We start from the raw sequence: 18364 nt of genomic DNA on the forward strand, positions 1-18364 counted from the left end.
ATTATGTTTTTAGAGCTGTACATTGTGCAGAAAGCAGAAGAGGCAAAGCTTGTAATATGAATGAAAGACTTCTTACCATCAACAAGCGTTCCTTTTTGAAGGCACCGAGAACAGCCATACTCTCCGTTGTATTGCTCAGCATTCAGCAGTGAAGCGCGAGCTGGCGAGTCAACACAAAAGCACAACTGTTGACTGCACAACTTTGCGCGCAAATGACCATGTGAAGCTGCCCATAGAGTGGAATTTCTTGACAAATGTCTTCAAGTAGAAGTGAGTAGGTGGGTGACCTTTGGCAAACCAAATGGCTGCGATGAGGATGTTCTTCCAATGGTAGGGAAGAGGGAGCTCATTAAGCGCTACTTGAATTGGCCAGACTGACCCTTTGCTCGACCTAAATACTGGCGATCCATCGCTGTTGGCGGTAACAGTCAGGTCACTCCAATTCATGTTCCTTTCATGGCGGACCTTTCTGTACAGTTGGCCATCTGTGATATCCTTATAAGCTCCCTGATGAGTTTCAGTTGTCAGTTTCTGGAGGTTTGCGCCAACTATATCGCCAAACTTCTTTAAGAGCCTCTGTAGCTGACGTTTGAGGTCGACAGTTATGAAAAAGCTTCCTTTTTTCACCAGCTGTGCCATAGTCGTTGTGGCTGCACAATTAGTGCAGCGCTGGAAATCTAGGCCGCAGCTTGATTTCAGGCACTGACATGTTGGGCAGTATGTATGGACTTCCACCATCCTTGATTTGTGCAAATCCCATAACTTCCTGAAGCCATATTTTGTCGATGGGAAGACGTTCTGGCCCAGCAACGCATTCAACAGCTTCAACAAGCTGTCCACTTCTCTAGTAGCACACATTGTTGCCTCAGTGTGGCTACAACGTTAGCTTCTAACATTGCCTTAACGTGGCTAGCGTCCTATTTTTGTCAGGTTAAGCAACATACATAAGACAACGTTGAGACAATATTGCTCCAATATTACATCAACTTTCAGACAATGTTAAAGAAACTTCTGGAGACAATATTAATGCAACATTGCTACAACATGTTCTTAATGTTGATACAACTTTTTATTTGCAAACATGCAACATTCCCACGACAACGTTACTGCAATATTGCTGCAATGCGGTCATAATGTTTCAGAAACTTTCAGACAGCATTCTAAATTACTGAAATATTTCAGCTATCAATGGCTGCTGCTCAATAAAGTGATCTCTTGAAAGGCTAAACGGTGAGCAATGGTATCGTCATACCACAATGGTTACAGCAGGTTAAGATCACAAGAATGAGCAATTAAGCATTACTCCATGCTACACAGTATTGCGGTGCTTGCTATAGAATACAAATACAAGACTGCACTGCAACCCACATTGCTTTTTCATACTTTCCAGACCGCTTACTCTAAATAAATCCTTAAATGTAACATTCATCAGCTCTCTACCAGTGCTCCTATCATTTAGATGCTACAAGCTGCAACGACCTGAAGATGCCACCGCACGTGGTTATTCTGAGAATTAGACTGATTTACTTAAATAGACAGAATTATAATTTAGAAAAAGGAAGCAGACTTATAATACACTCAACATTTACACAAACACATAGGCACAGCTTTAAAAATGGACCACGTGGGCTTACATATTCACATATATGATATATTTAATTACTTTATAAAGAAACTTGCAACAAATTAAAAAAAAAACTTCATACATGTGAGCTACTCAGGAACAAGAACTAGAGCTAATGTTTTAAACAGTTACTAGGCACAATATCATAGCATGAAAACGCACACACACCTCTCAACTTGCATGTTATAAATACAAAACACTTCAGTAAACTATTTACACAACAATAGCACACCTTGAAAACATGCACCACCTGGACTTGGTATTTCACAAATATCAGACATTCATTTCGAGCAGAAACTTCAACATATAAACAAAGTAGCAGTGCAACCTAGTTGGCCATTCAGAAACAAGGAGTAGAGGTGTTATGAACAGCAGAGTTAGTTGCTGGGCTGGTTAACATCATTGCTTTAAGTTCCTAGTTTTCCAGCCCTACGGAACACACACACGCAGATACATGAGCTGCCGCGGTGGTTCAGTGGTTATGGTGCTCGGCAGCTGGCCCGTAAGACACGGGTTCTATCCTGGCCATGGTGGTCGCATTTTGATGGAGGAAAAATGCTGGAGGCCCGTAAATACAATCTGTACACAAGACATCTAAAGAATGAGGACAGGTTCCAAACTTGTCGAGCACTGCAGTGATTGTACAGAGATTCTCAAGTGTGAAGATCCTTAGCAGAAGCAGACCACAAACCACATGTGAAGCGACAGAGCTGTCTTATTAAAACAGCTGGTTAACAAGTGCGATCGATACTTCAATTGTATCATATAACGCAGAAATGATGTTTCTTTCATAGTTTTCATGATAAAAGTGTGATAAGTTTTTTTTGTCCTGCTGCGCTGGTCTGAGGGCGTTTAATCAGTGTCTGCGCCGTTAAATAACCAGTTGTCAGTGAGCGCCGTGTTCTATCCCTCTTCCCCACTTCAGTAAAACGGCGAGATGGTACATACTTGAAGAAAAAAGCGCAGCAACAGGCACAAGAGAGAAGATGGGACAGGTGCTGACTAGCAGCTGAAGGTTTATTGAATAGGAACACATAAAATATACCCACTTTACAACCAAGAGCGAGGACGGAAGGGTTCCGCGACACATGTGTAAGGAACCCATCAATCCTTGTTCACGATTGTGAACAATTGTATCCTGACCACCATGACTGAAGTTGACAGCTTATCAGTATTCGTGCAGCTCGTGCGCGCTCTTGCTTGTAAAGAGAGCAGATTTTATGCGTTCCTTTTCAATAAACCTCCAGTTGCCAGTCAGCACCTGTCTCATCTTCTCTCTTGTCCCTGTTGCTGCACTGTTTTCTTTATGTATCCTTCTTCTCTTCTTTGGCCATGCGCCGACGCACTGGAAAATTACAAATTTAAAGCACTGTCAACATTTCCCTGAACAATTTAGCACGTCTAGAAAAAGCTTATCTTCTGGCAGCCTCCAGCTGCTCACGGAGATGGTCTCTTCTAATTCATGAAGTCACAAGCGAAGCTGTATCCCTGCAAAAAAAAAAAGAAAGAACCAAAATTTCCTAATATAAGCATCTTGGTGGGCACACGTCTAACAAATATTTTACACTCCTTAATGAACAGAGAGATTGGACAGCTCTGTACAATGAATTTATGTCCAGTCACTTGGCTCAAACCGAAATAGTGAAGAAAAAAAACGCCCTTCCCTGGCACCGTGCCATATTTTAACGGACTGAACAACCAATTTTCCTTAAAGTGGCTAAAAATACATTCATTACATAAAAGGCATTGACTATTCATGCCACCTAAAAGTCCTCAAAAGCAAGCAAATAACTGACAAACAAAAATTCACATTCCCGCACCTCACAGCGATGGCCAGTGCTGCTGTCTCGCTTGAATCCTGCCTTACGACAAGCGGACCTACTGGTGTCAGCCGTGGGGACGGCTATTGACTTACTTAAAACCACAAGGGCGTTTCTAGATGAAGGCGTAGCCGACTGGAGGTGGTGGCACATCACTCCCTCTGCCTTCCCTCAATTGTGCCATGGCGGGTGGCCGACAAAGCAAACCGAGCGAAGTGGGCAGACCCAGCCTATAGTCTATTTCAGCCTTACTGCTGTGCACAATTTGAAAGGCAAAGTTGCTACCGGCCGATTATTCCTGTGTTACATAAGCTACATCACAAACTTTTGTGGGATGATCTTAGGTGCAGGTGTCAAGTGGATGCAGCTAGCACAAGAAAGGGTTCATTGGGGGAATATGGGAGAGGCTGTCGCCCTGCAGTGGGTATAGTCCGGCTGATGATGATGAAGGGTGATTGAACACCAATCAATATTTCATTTTTCTTACCCTTGGCGCAAACCGCTGTCCAGTGTCATTAATGTTGGTTATAAGAGTATACATCTGATTGGGGAATGTGTGTGTGAGAGAGAGAGAATTTAATGAATAATGGAGAGGTCTCCCTGGCTATGGGCCTGGCATGCTACTCCAGATGAGGGTGAAAGAAGAGGGTGAAAAAGAGAAAAGAAAGGTGACATCAAATATACTCAAAACTAAACTACTAGGCATGATCCAGCAGTGTCAATTTCGAGTGAAAGAATAAATTCTGTTTCCTTGCTTACAATGCCGCTGGATTTATGCTATCTTCCAGCAGAATGCATGAGAACTGCTGTAATGCCCTCGCACAAAGTGCAGACGTTAAGGAACATGCACATGTTCTTCCAGAGAACAAAAAATTCCAAAGTAGTGGTAATGACCATCGGTCATCACTGCTGGATCAGTATGCCCCTGCGTCTTTAGTAATTTTCTAGCATCCGTGGGTAACTCTAGATGGTATGGCTTCAGCACTTTAAGCGGGGAATGCAGGTGTGAATTAGGTAATTGGCTATTAATTGCTCATACGCATAACTCGCGCTCTAGACACTGAGTAGCCGCACCAGATCAGGTGTCATCCTATCTTCATAAACCAAAAACTCCTCATGTCAGAAATCTGCGACAACTCTTACGCTGCACTTCCTATGTCAGAGATGCTGCTAGCGGTGCCAAAATCCGACAAGTGAGAACAGCGGCTTTCATCTGTTTGCTTGGCTGGCGCTGATAAAGAGGATAAAATAACATTATGCAATGAAAATGCATCTTGATCCTGTTCTGCTCCTGTTGCGCACAATCTGCTGCCACGACCATTATCAAGACTCACAACTTCCAAACAGTTTTCTAGTTTGTCGTGAACAGCCTCTGCTGTTCTTCGGCGTCGTTGCCAAATGTACACTTCGCTTAGCGAACACTCCACTCTCTTCATGATGCAACGAATGTACCACTTTATCAAACTGTCACGAAGGGAATGGGTAACATATATACACTACTGGCTTTGTGCCAACCAACATGTCACAGCACAACCAAGCAAGTCTAGAAATCACTCACCACTGAGGTCATCCTCTGGGCAAGCCTTTGCCGTTTCAACTGAATTCCAGTGAAACCACAACGAAACACAGCAGCACGGGCACGGCGACCGCAAGAAAACTGTACTCGAAGAACAAAGAACGTGAAGATCTTGCCACGACTGCCGCTGACACGCGCGTTCTCGGATGAGCGCGCGTCGCCTGATTGGCTCTCGGCGCGGCCGCAAATAGCCGGGGGGTTTGGATTTGGATTGGTGACGGTGATCTCCATGGCCATTAGACTGCGGGGCGTCAGTGAAACCAGAACTAAATTTCTTCGGCAGTTTTAATTTTGTCTGCGTGTTTAATTGAAAAACAAAGTAATTTCAGCTGTTTAAAAATATCGTCGATAAAAATATATCTTTCTACTTCAGTAACACAGAGTGCAAGTACACTTGCACTGCTCACCAGTTGCATACACACAACATGCAAGCTTGCACTCAAAGCAAAAAAAATAATTAAATATTTTCAGGGTAAGGAGAAGTGATCTGGTCCCGGCTTTTCTATTTGCGCTTCAGAAATAGCCCGAAAGGGCAGACAATTAACGTATAGCATAAATGTTATAGCAATGCCATCGTATGTGGCTCAGCATTTATTCATCACTTAAAAATATTGCTGCAATGTGAAAAGACCACTTTAGAGCAACGTTATCATTGTTGCTTGGTAATATTGTAGCAATATTATCTAATGTTGAAGAATGTTTTTAGCTTTTGCGTTATGTAGGGTAAATGTGGCCTAATGTTAGCGCAACATAGGCAATGTTGTTGCAATGTTGCAGCGACACACTGTGCTACTAAGATTGTGTCTAAGGCACGGTGTAAGAATAAATTTAGGTGTTGACACTGCGCTCGGCGGCGCGACCAGGATTTGTTCGCCGCTCCCTGCGCTTCTCTCGAACGCTGACAGATGGCGCTACGCACCCGGGGCCCCTAGTCGCCGAGCTTCGGCAGTCGTAATGCAGATGCCACGGGATCTTTCGGTGCCGCTGCGTGTACGCGTGCTTTGTGAAGTGCGGCAAGACAACGAAGGATTGAAACTGCTGTCGACACCAAATAATTTTGGGCTACTTCGTGTTTTTCTTGCTGAGACTGCATGAATGGGCGGAACAGCAGCGAGGACGCAGCCCTGTGCTGCTTCCGAGCTCGTATCGAAATGCGTTCATAGCAAATTTTTTTTTCGTTCATCCGCACGACTGCTGTGAGCATAGTTAACTACACTGCCTCTTAAATATAAAAGGTCGGACTCAACGCGCCCACATTTGGCCTGAAGAGCCTACGTGTACATTCAAACATTGCTTGAGCAGTGTATTGCGCCAATGCTGCGAGATGACCGCCGTGTTGAGAGCATGGTTAACTTCGGCCACCTGGAGTTCTTTAATTTGCACAGAAACCTCAAGGACGTTTCCGCATTTCGCCTGCATCAGAAATACTTACTCCGCAGCCACGAATAGAACCCGCGCTCTTGTGCTGTATTGCAGAACGCCACTGCCGCTATACACGCGAACGCCGGGACCAAAACAAAAATCCATGTGTGCATTTGCGGCTTTTTAATAGCAAGTGCAGTCCACAATTAGGTACGCGAAACGCAAATAGTTACTGGAAATGCCACTGGCGTTGTTTCTGCCAATCTTATCCCTCAGGTCGGCACCGACGATGCTGAGTGGTTGTCTCTAGCACTAGGCCCGAGAACGTAGGTGTAATGCCGGCTGCGGTGGCCGCGAAACAACGCAAAAGGTGCCCGTGTGCTGTGTGATGTGAAGAATCCCATGTGGTCTAAGTTTGGAGCCCTCCATTGCGGCATCTATTAATGCCCATATGCCCCTTCGGGACATTAACAGCACAATTTGCTTTTTTTTTTGCTCAAATGCGGCCTGAATAGCCATTCTGTTGAACAAACATATTTATTACTACAAGTAGCCTCTCTGAGAGATGTGATTTCCTGTAGTCACTAGGTTACGCACAAAACACAGTGAATCACAACCTACTGGGCTACTTTCGTGTAATCAAGAGCCAAGACCGTGACTGCAATTGTGATCATCACTGCATTCGTTTATTTGGACGATACACTGAGCGAATCATCCTCTATCATCTAGGATGAGCACAGCTTGGCCTGTTTCTTTTTTTCTTGACACTGCTTTGTCATGACTGCATTGGTGTGCTTACAATGCTGCCTCATACGCATGCTGACGTAATAGTGGAGGAGCTGTGCGAGTACTTCTTCCTTGTGATCAGCACATGGGAATGTCATCGTGTATGTATCGATCACTGCGTCTATGGTGTCCCAGTACACCGTGTGGCAGTCTGCATAGTCAACAAAAACCGCTCCGTATGCTTTAGAAGGTCAAATATGTTGACGTTAGGGTGGGTAAGACCCCCTCTGGTCTTCACATTTGTTAGAGCTGCTTCAGCAAAAGAATTATTTTTTACGCTGAAGGCTGACAAGCAAGCAGCGCAGCTGGTAACTCTTCGCATCTTTCTGCACAAAAAACCGGTGACATAATAAAGTATGCAGTCTGTAATTTGCCCTCCGTCTGATTTGTGTTTCCGAACGATATCTTCACATTCCCAGTCTTCTACTGAAACTAGATCGTCTAGCTTTTCTTTAATTTGATTGATGAATCCAGGGCATGATGCCACTTTGTCGTCTGTTCTAATGAGGGCCCTGAAATATGACGCATCCAGCAATGGTTCCTCACCCTCGACGACTTTGCAATTGCCATACTTCGGAGGTTTAAGGATACTGTAGATCGACAGCGTCTGGTAAAGCTGCCTAAAGGTGGGCATCGAAGGGTGATCATTCTGGCTTCCTGCCAACCGTATTTTGCCAAAGAACCGCTCGATAGGATCTTGGTTCATTTTGTTGGTTAGGACATATTTGAAGTTGTGGCAATCAAGCAGCACCTCACAAAGATCCAAAGTGGACTTCAATGTGACTCGAAGCCCCTCGCAAGTGCTCTTCGTCAAGAACATGTCTTTTATAATGTTGCCACTTTCCAGTTCTCTTTCCCAGCTGTCCAGCCAGTCAATTCCATGCTTGAGAATTGCGAGGTCTCGGCTGTTCCTTGTGATCCCTTCTGCTGGAAATCGCCTGTTCAGTGCATCAAACAAATTGTTTAAAAACAACGTGAATTCTTGAGTTTTCTCGCTGCCTATGAGTTTGCGGATACCTTGTTCCCGATAAAACTGAATACCCGCCGCCATGGAGCGGCTAAAGACTTGGGTGGCTAACTTCACACGCATCTTCTCACAGTTACTCGGGTATATGTGAGAGTGCGTTATTTTCGGGCAGACTTTTAGGCCCCCCGCGTTGGCAACGTCTTCCTTGTAGACTTCAGCATAGTACTCCCACTTGATCCACTGTCCTTCGTTTTTCAAGTATCGCTGCTGCTTAAGTCTATTTCTCACACACTTAAACAAGTGTGGAGTGTCAGAAAACGCAAAAACTTTTCTTTCAGGGTCAACTGGGTGCGTGAACGAGTTGCAGCTCTCCTTGAGGCTTCCATTAACACCTAGAATGTTCCACATGCTCCTGTTTGTTGACGCGCCATCACAGACAAACCCATGAATCTTTGCACCGGCTTCTTCGAGCATCACAATAGCTTGGAGAAGCAACTGAGCGAGAATGGAGCCTTTGGTTGCATTTTTTGCTGCGAACACCCCTATAGGTTGAGCGTAGCTATCGCCAAAAGGACAGAACATGAAAACGAGGGCGTGATCAGCGAGCTCATCAGCGTTTCCAGCGTCTGTTGCCAGCCCTACATATGTCATCGTGCGAGAATTGACACGTTTACTTTTTCTAACCTGCATTTCATCGAACATGATAATCCCATGTCGCTTGAAGTCGTCCATTTTTTCTATTTTCCTTTTCAGAGCAGAAAAGAACTTGCTGTCAAATCCCGACTTAAATCCCACCATAGAGACATACCGGCGTATTGTTCGGACTGACGGCAATGCGAGCACTTCGTTTTCCATCAGGAACCTGTAGGCTGCTGGTGACCTGATATGAAGGAGCAAGCAAAGCAGGATCCAGCTGTCCGAGTATCGTCGTCCCTTCTTAGAACCAGTCTTGCCAGCAGCCACACATTCCTTTAACACAAGCTGCTGTGCCTCAGTAAGGTTCGCATCACGAGAAATGCGGTCAAGTGTTTCATCACTTAATTGTTTAAGCTTGGCTTTGCATTTGCTCAGTTCCGCCTCAAGCTTTTTTTTTCCTTTTAGAAGTCGCACTTTGGACCTGTAGCAGGAAATTCTTGCCTTCCGCAAAAGGTCAATGCGGGCTTTTTTGGAAGGGCTGCTTAAAAGACGAATGTGCTTCATTTCTCCTCTCTTCTTCATACGGGAGTAATGTATCCGGAGTGTGTCTTTCAATCTTTCGCAACGGTCGCAACTTGCTTGTTCAGAAAATAACATGCAGTTTCTGTGCCTCCACACGCCACATGCGTCGATATATGCACACTCGGGTTGGATGTTGTGGTACATCTCGCCACCGGGGCCACCAGCGCATACGTGCAGGTTGTGAAACTTGTGAATCACACTCTCCAAGTCGCTTAGGCCGCATGGAACAACATCGCCGCTTATGGCGTTGACAGTTATAGGGTGACCATAAATGAAGGCACGCAGTGACAGCATTCCGCTGGATGAAACTGTAGCATCTAATGACTTCCTCAGGAAAGGTGCCTGGTCGCGTTTCTTCGCCAAAGCCACTTCCGTGAAGACTACAGCCTCCACACCAAAGCTATCAACAACTTGTGTTGCCCACGAGGTTCCTGGAAGTTGAATGCTGGATACATAACTCGAGAGACATGAAAATGTGAGCGGTTCCTTTTCATCTTGGCCGCTGACAGACACTCCCTCGTGACTTTCCTCAACTAATCCGAGGCTGCTGCATGCTGCCAATGGTGCTTCAGTCTGGACGTGACACAATCCATCTGGACCACCCTGATGTGGACTCGTGCGGTTGTCCTGACGAAAAATGAGAGAAATTATATCAGTGGAAATGGATTTAAGGTATTGTTATAAAACATATGCTACTATCAAAAGCAGCCAAACCCAGAAAGCTACAGGCAAAAGTTTCGCGGACTGCTTCAAAAGCTAAGGGCTTAATCATGCTGTATGTTAACAACAGCTAAATTATTTAATGTCCTGGGCTGGGCAGTTACTATTAACCTGTATTGCAAGCAACTGTATCTCGTTATCCAGGGGCACCTATAGGTATCTATGGCATGCCGGGAGGACCGATACGGTTAGCAGAAAGTTATGTACAGGGAACACTAAGCACCTAGAATATTAAGTACCCGGAGCAGTGCAGAAGAGAACAAACCTTAACGTCATGAACGCCAAGGAAGACGGAGGTGGCACTTGAGGAGGTGCCTCCAAGTTCCATGGTGGGAGAAGGGCACGTTCCTTGATCACTCCACTCACATGTCTGCAGTTTCTTCTGAGGGCTCGATGATGGATCGGTGCCTTTTTGTTTTTCACAGACCGTCCCAACGGGCAGTGCGACAGCGGCGGGAGCGGGCCGCTTGCTTGACTGGTCGCCACACGTGGCCGTAGACTGTCGTTTTCTAGGAGGCTTTCTTGACCTTGTCGGTTTTGTCAGATATTTCGGACACCCGGGAAAAATACTGGGCACAGCATTCGCCGACAGCACCGGGATCTTCTTCGGTACATTTAAAAGTACCTTGCCATTGAACTCGGCATAGTACGATTTTGATATCATATGCTCGGGAAAGTGCTTCGCGCAGACGTGGTCGCTCGGTTGCAATATCCTATCTGCTCTGGGAATTGCCCGGCGCCAAAGTTCTAAGCGAGCAGGCTCCGACGGAGCTTTAAAAAGTGAAACTTGATCCGGACAACTCCGGTAGCCCGAACTGCAGTTGGGTACGAAGCACTTCTTACCCATAATTGCGTCTAGCAGACTTCTGGACCCGGCTGAAGTTGACAGGTGTGTCACAGCAACAAACAACAGATCACAGACACAATGCACATAGGCCGCGAAGACTGTCCATGGCGTCGGCCCGCGCCACCACGTGCGTTTCCACAACTGTCAATCCGGCTTGTGCCAAACCGCGACACAAAAAGCTAGTTCTAGCAAAATTTGCTCGTCCACGATGGAAGCTGACGACGTGGAAGCTGAGATCGTGGTGTTCACAGCTTGTGATGCACTCTCTCAGCCCAAAACATCGACCAACGCAGCCTAAAAGGGCACCTAAAGCAGGGCACGCCGGAGAAGGGAATATACGGCTCTGGTCACGCCGCTTGCCGCACCGGAAGCGAAGGGCCTCTGCTCCGCAGCGCCCCCGCGCCGCTGCGGTCGGCGCATGTACTAGAGGGCGAACACAATCTGTGCGCGCTCGCCGCCGCGGCGGGCGGCCAGTGTCAACACCTAAATATATTCTTACACCGTGGTCTAAGGAAGGCGAGCAGCAACAACAAATGTTAATACAAGCAGCATCGCCAGCAGGTGGGTAGTGTTCTGGTGTGGAAGTCTCGACTCGGAGTTCGCTCTTATAAATTCCGACAAGTCTTCATCGGGGTCCTCCAGCACATGGTTGTCAAGCCCATCGGTGTCCTCATCAAGCCTTGGCAGTTGTGCATCAGAAATGCTGTCATCAAGATGCAGGCTTGAAGGCTCATCATCCAAGTTGAGATGACTTGTAGAGGCGTTGTCATGCACCTCATCTTTAGCTTGCTACAAAAAACATTGGAAAGGCTTCATCAGTAAGAGAAGAAAAAAAAAATCAGTATTCAAGTGAGTGACTGCAACCTGTTCATGTATACCCCGAGTTGGTATCATTCCGCATGAACATCATTCCGATTCCCTCCACATTTTAATATTTTCATCACAGGTTGTAAGTTTTTTCTTTATAATGTTACATAAGAGATTAGTATACATGAACCACCATGTGACATCAACCTACAACCAATAAATAATTTATAATCGAATTTCTTCTCTCACCTGTTTCAGCTTCAACACCCAAGTAATGGCTACAACGTGAAAGGTCAGTATAAGTCACGTGAGACACAAACAAAAAGTGCAACATAATCACTGCTTCGTAATTTTAATTCACTGCGATGCTAAAGTCAGCTTGCCGCAAGAGCTGGAAATGCAATGGGCTTGGTGCATGGTTCATGGGAGTTGTGGCGTCCTAAAGCGACCCCGGCTGAGGGAGCCATAGTGGAGGGCTCCAGATAATTTCGCCCACCTGGGGTTCTTGAATGTGTACATGAGACTCTAGCATTTCACCTCCATTGAAGTGTGATCATAGTGGCTGGGACTGAACCCCGCTTTTCAGGTCAACAGTCGAGAACCATAACAACTGAGCCACCACAGCAGCAGAATCGCAATGAGTGAAGCAGCAGCGATTATATTGCAGCTCTCTTCATGCCTCATGTGACCTATACTGACCTGACATCGTAGCCATCGCTCTGCTTTTGGAACAGAAGCCGAATCAGGTGAGAGATGAAATTTGATTATTAATTATTTGGCCGCTGTAGCCAAATATCTCATGGTGTTCCATGTATAGCAATGTCTAACGCACCGTTAGAAACAAGAAAACAGGCAACCAAAATTTGGTCTCTATACTCCTTTAATTTTTATATGGGAAAGTGTCAAAACAGTAGGACCAAGAGTGAAAGTGTGACAAGTGGCCTTACAGTTCAGCATTGCCAGTTTTTATTCGAGCATGATTTCACAACAGCCGCGCAAGGTAGACAACAAGAGACGCTAATATTTTTAAAAATAGCGTTTTTCAACAGCGGCTTGAGTCCATGCATAGAACAAGCATTAGCACAACAGAGTGGGTAGGAAACATAGGCAAATAAAATAAAACATTTTCTCATAATACCGCATTTGCTTGGTTCAAAGGCAGCTAACATTAAGCTATCAAAAGGGCACACAAGAAACCAAACATGCATTTTCGGGCTAAGCCGCCAAGCACCTAACCACTTAGCCACCACAGCAAGTCTAAGTGCCCATATCTATGTGGCTTCGCTTGAATGCAAGAATTGCCTCTGAACCCCTCAACATCTACACGAAAATTTAGATTTATTCTGCGGCAAAGCGCAGTAGGGTAGTACATCAGTGTGTGAGTGTGGGGGGGAGGGGGCAAACCATTTGAACTTTGTACTGCTTGGAGATTGCCCCCCTTCAATGGATGCGGTGTGTTTCCAGAGTCAGCGCGGAGGCTCATGAGAAAGTCGTCTGCTACAGCTACTTCCGGTCCCAAATTTCTCCCCCTGCTTGCTTGCTTCAAGACATTCGCTGTGTTAATTCGCTTCTAACACTAATTTATTTCCACTGCAACACTGCTGATTGTATTGCATCATCGCAAGACCAACTAGACGTCGTCTCTGTTCTGCTTCGTAGCGTGTTTTTTCACGAAGTACAACCAAAATATTGTAAACGGTCGGATACTTTCTATGCATATGCACTGCGACGTGTTGAGACGCGCTGCACGCACGGTTGCATGTACGGATAGTCTGCTAGCCCACTGGCAGCTTTTAAACGCTTTGAGGCAAATAAATCAACCGTTTGCTAAACTGTGCAAGCTCAGCCTTCGTTGCCTTCGTGGTGCAGCAATAAAAAAAAACAATATATAAGAACCAACGCGTTAAAGTAGTTCCATCGCGCACACAGCCGACTGCCCTGCATACGCAGAAGAGCCAGTCTACGCTGGAAATATTATAACCACTAGGAAACACTCGCACCTTTCGTAATTGTCATTTTCTGCGCTCAGGACGCGTTCATACACAGCACACGCTGATCTTACGTGATGCTGTGCAATACGCAATGTCGCAGCACAAATAGATTAGCGAATAAACGATGCATGAATGCAGGGCATTTGCTATGCAGAAGGCAGTGCGTGGAAGAAATTTGGAAGCGGAAGTAGCTGGCAGACGAATTTTCCATGCTTGTTTGCATTCACTTCGGAAACGCACCTCCCCTATTCACCACTGCCTTTTAAATCCGCCCCCATCCCTCAAATATGCACTCGCCTCGATTCGGTGCGGGCCCCACGACACGCTGTGAACAGGCTTACTTGCCTCTGTTCATCGATTTTTTTTTTCGTAGAAGCCCAAGGTACGGCCCAAGGAGTACGGGGAGAAATTTGGGGGCAGCGGGCGTCTTTGCAAACGTGCCATGCACAACGGCTCACCTGTGAAACTTCATTCGACGGTTCGCTTTGCCGCTGGCTCCACACGGTTTGCCGCGGAACTTTCGTGACGACGTACCGGGCTCAAAATAAGCAAGGTACCGTTTTTAGGAGGCATGCTGCGATAAAGTGCACGGCCTGCTGCTAAAAGAAAGCCTTCGAACTGAGTACTGCAGCTAACAAAAACTACAATCACTTGCTTCCACAAATAGTGCTCGTCCAAAAAGGCAACACAGATCAACAGACGCACTCAACGAAGGAGAGCACCATGGAAAAATAGACTGCCTCCACAGTTACGTAACCACCACGCCGCCGCTTTGCATCACTAAACTCTCAAAACAATGCTTTTTTTTCATTAATACAAGCATAAATGACCGTTCTTCGCAGTTCTTGTTTCTTCGCAGTAGATATCGTAGATCTGTGAGCAGAGAAGTGTTTTGTCATGCTGTTTCGGTTTCGGTTTCAACAGCCAAACGATGACTGTACCGTCAAAGTGGCTTATAGGTCACGCGCGAGGCATGAGAAAACTACAATATAATCTCTGCTTCTACATTCGTTGTCATTCCGATCTTGAAGCAGACTGAGTGAAGTAAAACGACTAACCAACATATCGCAGTTTTTTCATGTCTCCCGTGACCTGCGAATTACAAGCACAGTGCAGACAGACACACACAGCCCATGCAGAGAACGGGATCAGTTATCAGTATTAGTAAGCGCGATATCTGTACTATGAAGGCCCAGCTATAGGCCCGCTCTTGCCGTGTTAGCTATAAACACACACTAGCGTCACAGCCATCGCTATAGGCTGTTGAAACCGAAACATCACGAGAAAGAAATTTTATTATAAATTATTTAGCGCTCGTAAGAGAACACCACGCAATAAGCCATGTACAACAATGTCTTGCGCATCATTAGAAACAAGATAGCACGCACCCATCAGTTAGATGCACATACTCATTTAACCACCACAGCGGCTTTCCTTTAACTGTAATCAGCGATATTCATGCCTTTTGCTTCTGCGACCAGTACCATTTATTTTGGCTTCCTTTACTGAGATCTTTGTTTCCGTTGCTGTTAACTGGATGGGCGAAGGCTCATTTCACATGTGTACTTCTTGGATATTTTCCGTAAAAAAAAAATGGGGTTCGGCATGGTCTTCCTCCGTAATTTTTTCTATTGGCCGGGGGGGTGGGGGGAGCACCAAATTTCTACTTAAATCCATACCTTAGTTTCTGGGTTTGTCATACGTGCGGTATATTATACTTAGCTGTTCGCATAAAATGAACGCAAAGCTTTCTTTTTTTACCAAATAAGCTCTTCTCAGTGTAACTGCATTTTTTAGACCAAATTTTGAGTTGGGGCATCATGCGTGCAGTTCCTTTTTATGGGATTTCTATAGCTTCGAATATGACAGCGAGAACTATATGTGATTCAGTCTGGTTCACTGCAGCCAATGCTGCTATATTTACTCGATGGTGTGAAGCTTCAGTGAATTTTTTGCAGTGCCCTACACAGCGTCCTATAAATATGGTCGACGTGTTCATTCTGCGACCGCTGGGATTGAGATTCCGTTACCAGCTGGATTGTTCATCTGGAAATCATGCCCGTCCACATGGAAACCGTCCGATTCCAACTGGAATCACATATATATCCAGCTACAAAATGCCATTCACCGGAAATCATGTTCATCTGCAGTAATTTTTTCTGAAAAATTTACACTTCCAGTTCACCCCATGTCGAACCTCTCCCACTGCCGAGGAGAAAATGTCTCTCCAGCAATAAATTCAGCCGCAAAAGTGCTTTTCAAGCTGCAATGGGCGCCCGAGACGAAAGTCCGCCCTGTCTCCATTTTCACCACGAACCGCCAGCCGGTAAAGAAGCAATCGCCGAATAAGCGTCCAATACATAAATAGCTTATTTTGCGCTTTGTTTTCACCCGAAATCGTGAAGCGGACATATTGGGAGTTGGTGGCTGACAGGCGCGAGTGAAGAGCTTCTGTCTTTCTAGAAATTTCAAGATAATGAAGGGAAATGGTAATGATAATGCCTTACCGTACCTGTTAAACTAAGACTACAGAAAGAATTGCACCGAACATATCGTAATATGCGGTTTTGTGCGCGGATAGAAGTCTTACGGAATTCTTTGCGTATCTGACGAGATTACAGCGCCACCCCTAGCAGCCTAAATAATGAGCTATCCAGCCAGCCTAGGCGGCGTGGGCGCATCAAGGAGGCTCGCGCGTGGAACTCGGTCGTTTGTTTTGGTTATAGTTTTGGTAGCGTTAATCTCCAGTGGGGACAGCCCGGACAAATCAATGGAGTATTACGTCTACGTGAAATTCTTAGAAGACAGTGTAATGAAAATCGCGAAATATCGTCAGTAAAAGGGTTCCGCCCGGCCGATGTGCACGATTTTAGGACCGGGGGAACTTACAGCGTATACTGAGGAGGCGACTAAAAAACCAGCGGAGGGTATTACGACTCAAAATACTCCACATGTCAGGTAAGCAGAACTGTCCTGAAGACCCTGATGAAAGTTGTTTTTTAATATCCCTGTGCCGCGAACTATTGCTCCAAAACATGTCGGCAGGCATATGCCGCCTGTCTGCTCACATGGGCTCGGGGCACACGATTCAAAATAAAGGGCGCCCCTTCATGTCCTGTGTCAACGCTGTTTTCTCTTTCATGTTGTTGAACCTGCACCGACTACCCCAACAACACGTTGTGGGCGTTGTTTCTCGAACGTTTTTCGCCATCTTTCACTTTCTTTTTACCGCTTGTGCGCTTCTAGTGTACTGCATGTTTGATATTCGATGTACCGAAATCCCGTGCCCATTAATTTGCCGTGGTTTCGGGGAGACGAGAGAATGGTTAGACCTGTTTTAATTTTAATGCTGTGTGTTTACATGCACTGTAAAGCTTTGCAATATTTGCCTGTCTGGTGTTGTAGTATTATGAAATACACTGCACAGTAATGTCAGCTATTTATATGCTGCATCCATGCACTCATGTTGTCTTCTCATCTTTTCCGTGCTTTTAAAAATGTTACCTCATCAGCGCCAACAGGCTGTACATTAATTATGTGGACACTTGAGATAAACACTGCAGCATGAGATTGTAATTATTTGGACACTGAACACTTGGGGAAAACGCAAGCATACGAGTGCGAGCACTGAGATGTAGCTGCATGAGTGTTGTGTGGCCTGGTCGTTACTACGAGAAACAAGTGTTCCTTCGAATTTATTTCAACAAATTTATTTCAGAGTCCAAAGAAGAAATGAACACGTTCACAACAGAGAAGGCACAGCGTGCAAAGCTGAAGCGGCAGGGGCCACAAGAAAATGTGCGTGTTGGAAATTGCATGTTCCGTTCAGGAATTGTAATGTTGGTAGTATGTATACATGTGTTTCATGCGATGCCATTGGCGCCACAATATAGAGCCTAAGGGAGAGCTTCTGCAATGCAGATTAGGGCAGGTAATGAAAAATTGATTAGAAAAATTTGCAAGTTTCTGGCGTGCATCTAATCTCAAACATGGCGGCAGCCATGACTTCGGTGCAACCCAGGTATATGAAATTTCCATTGATGCCACTGCTGGGCCCTTTGCTATCTCCCTGGTGATTCTGAATATGTTTACTCTTTCGATATTTTTATGGAAATGTTGGCTAGTGTTCAATTATTGAAACATTGCAAGTCTTAGAGCAAGCAGCATGTTGCCATGAGGGCACATGTATAATCACAGCCATGGTAAACAGAGCGTGCAGTTGTAGGAAAAGCTTATATGAGTGATGTAGTGCATTTTTCTGGCATTTCTTTAGTTCATGCATCTAAACTTGGAAATGCATATGCAAAGGATTGTATGATATAGCTGTTTGCTTTGATGGATCATTTAAGTTGCTGCTGTAAAGACTGACCAAGTAAGAAGCAGCTTTAGCTCAGAGTCGTGAAGGACTTGACATTGACTATGCCAGCTTCACAGTCACATCGAACCACTGCTGCATCTTTTCAAGGAGACCTCTGTGCAGGAACTTGTTGCCATTTGTAGACCTGCGGATTCTTAGGCTTAATGCAGTCATATATACATCATATGCACTCCTTCTGGCATTCCTATTATCGTAACATGTATCAGGAGCATGAATTGTCAAGCACAAAAGTTTGCAGGATCTGCGAAACTGCATTGCTGTGCCATCT

The 18364-nt window shown here is 45.4% G+C and overlaps 1 pseudogene; it reads right to left on the reverse strand.

The window, feature by feature from the left end:
• Positions 1 to 443: 443 nt before the first annotated feature.
• On the reverse strand, positions 444 to 14291 carry LOC149357753 (uncharacterized; annotated as a pseudogene).
• Between the last annotated feature and the right edge of the window lie 4073 nt (positions 14292 to 18364).

The sequence above is a fragment of the Amblyomma mixtum genome, chromosome 3 (assembly GCF_055824585.1).
Source record: "Amblyomma mixtum isolate Tamu chromosome 3, ASM5582458v1, whole genome shotgun sequence".
NCBI lineage: Eukaryota > Metazoa > Arthropoda > Arachnida > Ixodida > Ixodidae > Amblyomma > Amblyomma mixtum.